Source organism: Schistocerca serialis, chromosome 6, assembly GCF_023864345.2.
Source record: "Schistocerca serialis cubense isolate TAMUIC-IGC-003099 chromosome 6, iqSchSeri2.2, whole genome shotgun sequence".
NCBI lineage: Eukaryota > Metazoa > Arthropoda > Insecta > Orthoptera > Acrididae > Schistocerca > Schistocerca serialis.
The window spans coordinates 196,390,205-196,398,935 of NC_064643.1; the positions used below are offsets into that span (position 1 = coordinate 196,390,205).

General features: G+C 46.3%; 1 non-coding gene across 1 annotated transcript; it reads right to left on the minus strand.

Moving 5' to 3' along the window:
- Positions 1-336: 336 nt before the first annotated feature.
- On the minus strand, positions 337-418 carry Trnas-aga (transfer RNA serine (anticodon AGA)). Its single transcript is given in 2 exon segments — positions 337-371; positions 381-418. It is a non-coding gene; the product is annotated as a tRNA-Ser (tRNA).
- Positions 419-8,731: the final 8,313 nt, after the last annotated feature.

Sequence of the window (8,731 nt, forward strand, 5' to 3'; positions counted from 1 at the left end):
GGACCAAACAGCGTCGTCAGCGGTCTCATCGGATTAGGGAAGGATGGGGAAGGAAGTCGGCCGTGGCCTTTCAAAGGAACCATACCGGCATTTGCGTCAGGCGATTTAGGGAAATCACGGAAAATCTAAATCAGGATGGCCGGACGGGGATTTGTACCGTCTTCCTCCCGAATGCGAGTCCAGTGTGTTAACCGCCGCGCCACCTCGCTCGGTAACTCATGGTCAAAATGGTTCAAAGGGCTCTGAGCACTATGGAACTTAACTTCTAAGGTCATTAGTCCCCTAGAACTTAGAACTACTCAAACCTAACTAACCTAAAGACATCACACACATCCATGCCCGAGGCAGGATTCGAACCTGCGACCGTAGCTGTCGCGCGGTTCTAGACTAGCGCCTAGAACCGCTCGGCCACTCAGGCCGGCTAAATCATGGTCAGGTAAGATAATAGTTGTGATAGGAATTTATGTGGGCTGCAGTGACGTCCATTCTGCAATGATATTTTCGTGTGACGATTAAGTGTTTGATTTGTGTGCCTAATCAGGACTTGACAATACCGTGTGCACAGACTTTCGAAGAAAAACCACAAGTCCAATTTCTTTATGTATATGATTTCAGTTTTTGTGTTTTCTAAAATTTTATATATTTATGTATCTCGTCAAATTTTCGTAGTTTTCACGTTCTAAAACGAGATAAAAACATACGAAAATTTAATTAAATGAGGTGGGAAATTATGGAAGGTGGACATATATAGGTCGATTGAACATTTATTTGCTGGTAAGTGGAAATTTCATGTTACGAGAGCGAAGTAATCGCGTGTGACATCTGTGGAGTAGTCGACTTATGTCAGTTGTAGTATTATCTCTGAACTTCTGTATCTTTGACTCAGCTATAGAGCGGAGAGCAGTCGAATGTTGGACATGGAGTACGCTGGCAGAACTTTCATCGTAGTGTGTACTGGAAGAGAATTTCTCTGAAGAAAATTGTTAGCAATTATTGATCTGATGTAAGGATAGGTGTGGCCAGTCTTATGAGGGACAAACAGTACACTCTGCGGAATAACGCAGAAAGGATCATGAGAGGTTTTATCGCCTACGCTACCCCGAGAACACCTGCATTAGCTGACCGTGCTTTAGAAAACGGACACCAGATAAAATCTGACGAAACACCCGTCGTGGCTCGCACAAACTGTTTCTGGGATTTTGTAATTTAAGAAGTCTTTCAAATAAAAATCGGCAACAACACCCTAAGAAGAGACGGTAGCCTGCAGCTGAGCACGGCGTGGGATACAGCGATCGCGCGGTTGATGAGGGCGCATCAAACGCCGAGTCAACACATGGCCGTATATGGCGCTGCCGCAGACACGAGGCCTACGAGAAAGGCAAGCCGCGGCGCGTACGACACGAAGGTTGTCCTGAACTCGTTCGCTCGTTCAGCTCAGCAGACAAAATGCGTTTCTAAACCTGTTAACTCGCAGCTGGGCGTGTAAGTACTAACAAGAATTGCATCTTCCAATGGAATCTGCTATAATGAAGTCTTACTGATTAGCAGTCCACAGCAAAATTTAATTTTAGATCAATACTCGACATAAATGGTATAATAGCTTGTTTATAGCATTTAGTCTCTTCCGCTTAACAGTACACATTACATGCTGGAAGTGGTGCCTTACACAATTGATAATCACTTTAGCATGATGTTATTTTATTGTACAGCAGTAAAGCTGTAACAAACTATAATTAGGCCCATAGACTTACCATTATTCTTCTTCTTCTTCTTTTGCTACTGACTTTATCCCGCATTATGCGCAGGGTCGACAAGGTTAAGTATGGATTTCGCAAGGTTAAGTTAAGGGATGGCCGGATGCCCCTCCTGCCGCCACCCCATGCCCCTAGGACGGAATTAGTTCAAAAATGGCTCTGAGCACTATGGGACTCAACTGCTGTGGTCATAAGTCCCCTAGAACTTAGAACTACTTAAACCTAACTAACCTAAGGACGTCACACACATCCATGCCCGAGGCAGGATTCGAACCTGCAACCGTAGCGGTCGCGCGGTTCCAGACTGAAGCGCCTTTAACCGCGCGGCCACTCCGGCCGGCACGGAATTAGTGAACCCCAGCTGTCTGCGCCGGCCGGAGTGGCCGAGTGGTTCTAGATGCTTCAGTCTGGAATCGCGCGACCGCTACAGTCGCAGGTTCGAAAGTTGCCTCGCGCATGGATGCGTGTGATGTCCTTAGGTTAGTTAGGTTCAAGTAGTTCTAAGTTCTAGGGGACTGATGACCTTAGAAGTTAAGTCCCATAGTGTTCACAGCCATTTGAACCATTTTTGAACCAGCTGTCTGCGGCTAGTGTAAACTGTGAAATAGTGTGGATGTGTTTCAAATGCCTGCGAGTCGTGTAACTGAAGTGGGACTTGGGGACCAGCCCGGTATTCACCTAATAGGACGTGGGAAATCGCCTCTAAATCATATCCAGGTTGGCCGGCACACCGGACGTCGTCGTTAATCCGCCGGGCGGATTCGATCCGGGGCTGGCGCTCCTACCCAAGTTCAGGAATCCTGACGGGCCTTCGACTTCTCATCATTATAGGACTAATAACAGTAAGATTCCATAATAGCGGATTCCAGTAGAAGATTCAGTTTTCGTTTGTACAGACACGCCTAGTTACGAGTTAACAGGTGTAGAAATGTAGTTTGTCTGCTGATTTGAGGGAGCGAGCGCAGGATTACCTTCGTGACGTACGCGCCGCGGCCTGTCTTTCTCGTAGGCCTCGCGCAGACACCAATGACGTCACAGCCCTCAGCTAGAGTATATAAGAGGTGTACGAGCAACCCACTAGCTCCCCCCTACCCTCCATCTCTACACCCTTCATCTCCTTTCCCAAGGTGGCTTCTATCAACTCCCCCTCCCAGATGATGCCCTCTCTCCCTCCATCTATCCCTCCTATCAACTCTGATCCCCACCCCTACTCCTTTCCTCTGTCCTTTCCCTGGGGTCCCTCTTCCCCCCCTTCCATCCTGTTTACTCCCCACCAAACCTCTCCCTACCTCCCTTCTCCCCCCCCCCCCCCCGAGTCCTTTTGTATTCCCCTCCTCTGCCTTCCCCACTCCCAGTCGTGTCTGCCCAGCACCCCCCCCCCCACCCACCCCTCTTATGGGTCCTCATCCTCCATCGGCTCCTTTCCCACCTATCCCCCTTCGCTTTTCCTCTCCTTCCCCCCTTTTTTTATTTTCCCATCATCTGTCCAGTTTCCCCCCACCAGCTCTCGGCTGTGGTATGTCACATTTGCCAACTTTTTAGTGCAGTGTTGCAGTGACTGTTCAGTGTTGTTCGTCTTTCTCGTGTTGCGAACAGAAACAATGCTGTCGCTACGTTTGAATTTTATGTCTTTTGCGAACAGAAACCAGACTGTCGCCATGTTTTTTAATTGTCTGTCTATTGTTTTACCTGTCTGCTTCGTATGTATTTTTATTAGCATCATCATCCCTTTGTTCTGTTTTAAGCTCCACGATTTTTTCGCCATATTACCCTTTAAGTCTTCGATTTTATCGCCTGTTTTTTATTATGTATTATCTTCACCTTTTTAAAACAAAGTCTGTAGGCTGAAGAGCGGCATACTAAGCTGCTGCCAGCCCGCCCCCTTCAGGGGAAATCGAAATTCAATAAAGAAAAAAAAAAAAACACTAGCAATCATACCACCTGCCAATGTACAAGGAATACCTGGGTGAAAGCTCTGGTAATTTTAATTAATTGACGTGGATGGAAACCCTAGAACTTTTCCTTCTACAAGTTTCATTATCACCTCTTTCTCCAGATAATGTGTCTTCTAAGGTGCCTTTTTTTCCTTATCATTCGGTTTTCCGAGTTTTCCTATGCAAAAGTTATTGAAAAATCTGAATGTACCAAACTACGTGAATAACTGGAATGGAGTGCAAAAGGTGCCTCACTCCCTCTTTTAGCCCACCTCTCGCAGAACGATAAACACCAGCGGTAGTACTACCTACCACCTACCTCCGCTGCCGCCGCTCAGGGCGCACGATATCCGCTATACTTTTACCTCGCCGTGGCGGGAGAAAAAAAGAGGACTAAACGTACGGCGACGGCACCAGTGGAACGCGGGGTCAGTTTTGCGCCAAGTGTAATTCAGGCCGCCGCAAGCAGGCGTCGCGCACTAAAGAACACGCCGGCCGGATTACGGCGCCTGCGGTGCGCGCGCAGCCGCGCAGGGTGTTCGCTAATCGCCGCACGCACAGTGGGGCCGGCAGGCGCTGTTAAGGCCCCGATTTACGCGGGCGGGGCGATATCTGGCCGGCTGCGGTGCAGCGCAGCCGCGTGGCGATACGCGCGCGCGACAATCCGCTCATTGAAATACGGCGGCGGGGCGCCGTGCGGACACAAACGCCGTTGACCTGGCAGCCCACGCGTCGCCGGTCAACGCGCTCTGTGTGGCTCACGCAGGGAGGGGGATGAGGTTCGGAGAACGAACTGGGTGGTGGTGTACCTTAAAGCCGTCGGCACACGGACCGTGCTGTCGAACGTCAACGTAGAGCGAGCCAAGTTCAACGTCCTGCTGAACGCTCAGAAACGGTACGACTTGTGCATACGGTACTTGGGCCCCAACGTGGTATACGCGATCGCAACGCACTCTGGCGGCAGTTGCGGGAAGTTTCTAATTCGTAAACCACACTGTTTACTAAACGGGCGCACGTAAAATTCCCAAGTTAGCTCTATTAAAACGCACATTTCCTCCATTGTCCACGAAAAGGAAAGTACGATGTCCAATCAATAAGGATGTGAGTGTGGGATTGATCTGTGATGTTATTCTGCACAACGGATTAATCTGAGATGTACTCTTTACCCTGTGGCTCCTTCAAGATGCAATTTCCACCCCCACACTACTACACAAGTCAGACAGACGCTCCTAACGTTCTAAAGAGAAATGCCTGAAAAAATTTCAGCAATAAATAGCTTTTGGAGTCGTCTGCTGTAAGGAGATGACACAAAAATTCACAACAGTTCTTACGTAACTAGTGGGATACTTGGGTACAGGATTAGTGCTAGTTAGTGTGAGAAACACGTGAAACTAGTGAAAATTGTTATTTATTTTGCTAAACTTCTGAGAAATCACTATGGCACTTTTAGTTATGAACTTAACAAGTTATATCCTGGCTCTTTTCGGAATGTGAAGTTACCTCTCAAGGATAGGATTCGCTAATGAAATTTCTATACAAAGTTTAAGATTGTTATTGCTTGGCAGAATGGCTGAGAGCCGCGCCTACTCAACTTGAATAATTATCCGTTAGAGTGTTGCTAGGTACGGTCGAGGCTGTCACGTGTGAAATGCAGTGAAGGGTACTGTTGTGGAGGAAACATGGGACTCGCAACAGCTGTAGCACACAATACTGTAAGCTGCGATGACTGTGTCTGCACTGCTCGTTGCTGACAAATAAGATAACTCTCGTTCTATCTGGATTGACCTTCGTCAATCAAACTCTCCCTACGCCTTGATGAAGTCAAGGACTCCTATTCGCCCCTAGTCTAACTATTGGCATGGTACATTGGTCAGATAACCAGTCCACTGCGATGCCACTTAAAAATTCGCTCACAGGCGTTCAACCATAACTCTGTCTGTTCACACCGCAGAATAACTGTGACGGCCAACACAGTGAACAACGCTTAATCGCAAGGACTCAATATAGAGTCGCAATCTGATTCGCTCTCGACAGAGGTGCTCTCCCAGTGAAGTACTGAGGAGAGACTTGTTCCTCGCTCTTTGAGTACACGTATCAGCGCGCACGCTGTTGTTACGTGTTCTCGCTCCAAGAGCGACAACGGAACGGCCCCTCTCCACCCCAGACGTGAAGGGGTATATTTTTCGGTCTCTTCCATTACTCCTTCAGCTCAAGGCGTCAGAAATATCGTCTGCCAATCAACATTGCTCTTCTAAAACGGGAGAATGGCGTTTCGTTTAAAGGTGACCAATCTGGAAATCTGTAGTATTGGCGTTTGGCGTTTGCTGTCTCCCTGTGAAAATCTCTGAAACTGCGTGCTATGTGTAAAGAATGCGTAGGCTGAGCGCTCCAACACAATGTAGCGGAATTTGCTTTTAAGCTGAACACGGGGTCGTTCCCCCGTTTCACTTGGGCCAACACGCTGTCTGCTCTACAGGCGGTCACCGGCCGACATAGATAGTCTGAGTCGTCCTCTGAAGGGACTGGTATCCCGTTATGTGGTTTGCATCTCCCGAACTAAATGCAAGCCCCTGCGACCATCGTGTCTGGAATGTATGTGTGTACGCCAGCCTCGAGTATTTCAACCCCGGTGCGCTTACTTGTTATTTGCATATCGTTTACATGATTCATACAACATTGACTTTATGTTATCGAGTTTTGGTTCGAATGAAGCATCTTGATGTGCGAAATATGATTGTGGGGGCGGAATATGAGTGTGATACAAATTTGCAATACTTCTTCAAATAAGATAAACATTATTTCATCATTCCCACATTTATTCCCACATTTTAGTAAAACGCGGAGTTCAGTCTTATTTGATCACTGTTCCTACCCAGTAGCAGAATCTTTGCAACACGCGAATTATGAAGGGCAGAAGAAAAAGAAGCAAAATAGCTTTACACAAGTAGCGCAAGGTGTCCTGTAAATCAAGCCAATCAAACACCCAAAGAAAGGTGAACTTATATTAACATAACATCAAAAATTATAGTATATACTTATATTAAATTAATAATAAAGTAACAGAATCTAATAAAAACGCAACTGTTAGGAAAAAAATTTATCTACTGCCGAGTCGCGAACAACCGCCCAAATTTGCAAATTTCACGAATCATTGACGCTACTCACCACGCTAAACCAATATAAGGAAGTTATTTGAGATTTCTAGGATCTAAGCAATCTTAGCACTAGCTGGGAGCTTTAATCATAGCTATGTTACTAACAGAAATTTAATTATAACAAATTGTACCAAGAACAATGCATTTTTGGTGCATCCTCAGTGTATTGCTGCCTTCAAATAGCATAATCTCATAATACGCAAGTTACAATAATTCTTTTGCCACGAACATGATGTTTCTCATTACTTTATTGCAACGGATCACACAGTTAACGACGGGTTTTCCAGTTATTCTCAATTTGCTGGTGCTCAGAAACGGCATATATACATATAGACTTGCAATGAATACCAATATAGCGTCCCACAACTCTTATTGAAGGGAGACGGCGTGCGTGTGACGTAGGTGGCGTTGTGCCATTTCATTGGTCAACGCTCAAACGCACGCTCAGAATATCTGACATGCCATATACTGTTCTGCACGTTCGGGAAGACTCCCGAACGTGCTGTTACACGCTATGACGTCAGAAACTTGGCACGCTCAACGCTCCGATGCACGGTCCGTGTGCCGACGGCTTAACGTACACCCTTGTTATAGGTCTGTTAAGGCCAAAAACTGCTCCGATACAGCTCTTGTAACGCAAGCGTCGGACGTTACTACGGTAACATCTTTCCTAGTAAGGGATTCAGACTATAGGTTTTCGGACACCCATCGTCGTAATACAACAAAAACTTTCATGCTCTTGTACTGTAAAAACTGTACCCTTCACGTGTAGATGTTTAATGAAGAAAAGTACCAACATCAAGGAGAAGTGCGACCTAAACGAAAGTCGGTAGGCACGTTTCTACGTCTAAAAGATGAAGTCTATTCAAATATCGCACCAGTCGCATTAGAGGGACGCTAGTAGCGCCACTACGAGGATACGACTCATGTGTGCTTCAAACAGACGCTGTAACAGTCGTGATTTGTTAGTTGCAGGCCCTCAACTCCTAACCAACACGCAGCCATCACTGACACCGAGGCAGAACCAGCTTTCATCAGAAAACACAATAGACTGGACGTGGTGAGTTGATGTTAGTCAAAAATGCCTTTAAAGCGACAAGGCGCCATTGTCAACGCCTTACTAGGTTTTAACGAGATGGTATGGTATGGTACGATGTGGTAGATGCTCCTTAGGCGAGGCTTGTAAGGTGCCTCTTACGTGAGGAAGACATTTTTACCAGTTTTAATAAATTATTGTCTCTTTTTGATGTGTTCACGATAGTTAGGAAGTGCTGTAGTCCGTAGCCGGACATGAGTCGGAGAGCATTTCCCACGCTGGCTGGCTAGATGACGAAGCGACCATATGTCGCGCGTAGTGGGGTGGGGCTCGGTACTGGACCGTAGCAACAAGCGTCAGCCTGGGAAATATACATGACGGGAAGTACCGCCATCTTGGGTCCAAAGTCACCGATTTTCTTTATATATACTTAATAATTAAAGTCATTTATGACAACATGAATACTAGGAGGAGCCTCTGGATTTTTAAAACTATTTATCACAATTTTGCCTCGTTAAAATTCACACCTGTTCATTAACAAATGCATATCTTAGTAAGTACGAACTTGATCGGAAATCCACGAACTGTGACGAAACTAGTAAGAGATACGGACTGCGCGCCAAAGTCGGCAGTCGCCAGTCGGTGTTAAGAGCTCTTCCTGTCTTGTTCGATGGTAGCCATGCTCTCGGTTACGAGTAGTTTGTGACATGAGTGTTTTATTATTGAACTAATAGGAATATAAGTGATATTACGGCATTCTGAATGTTAATTTCGAGTATATAGATAGCCAAAAGTTTATCGACAGCAGTGTCAGATAATTAGCTTCCACCGACAGAGACATCCATTGCGCCA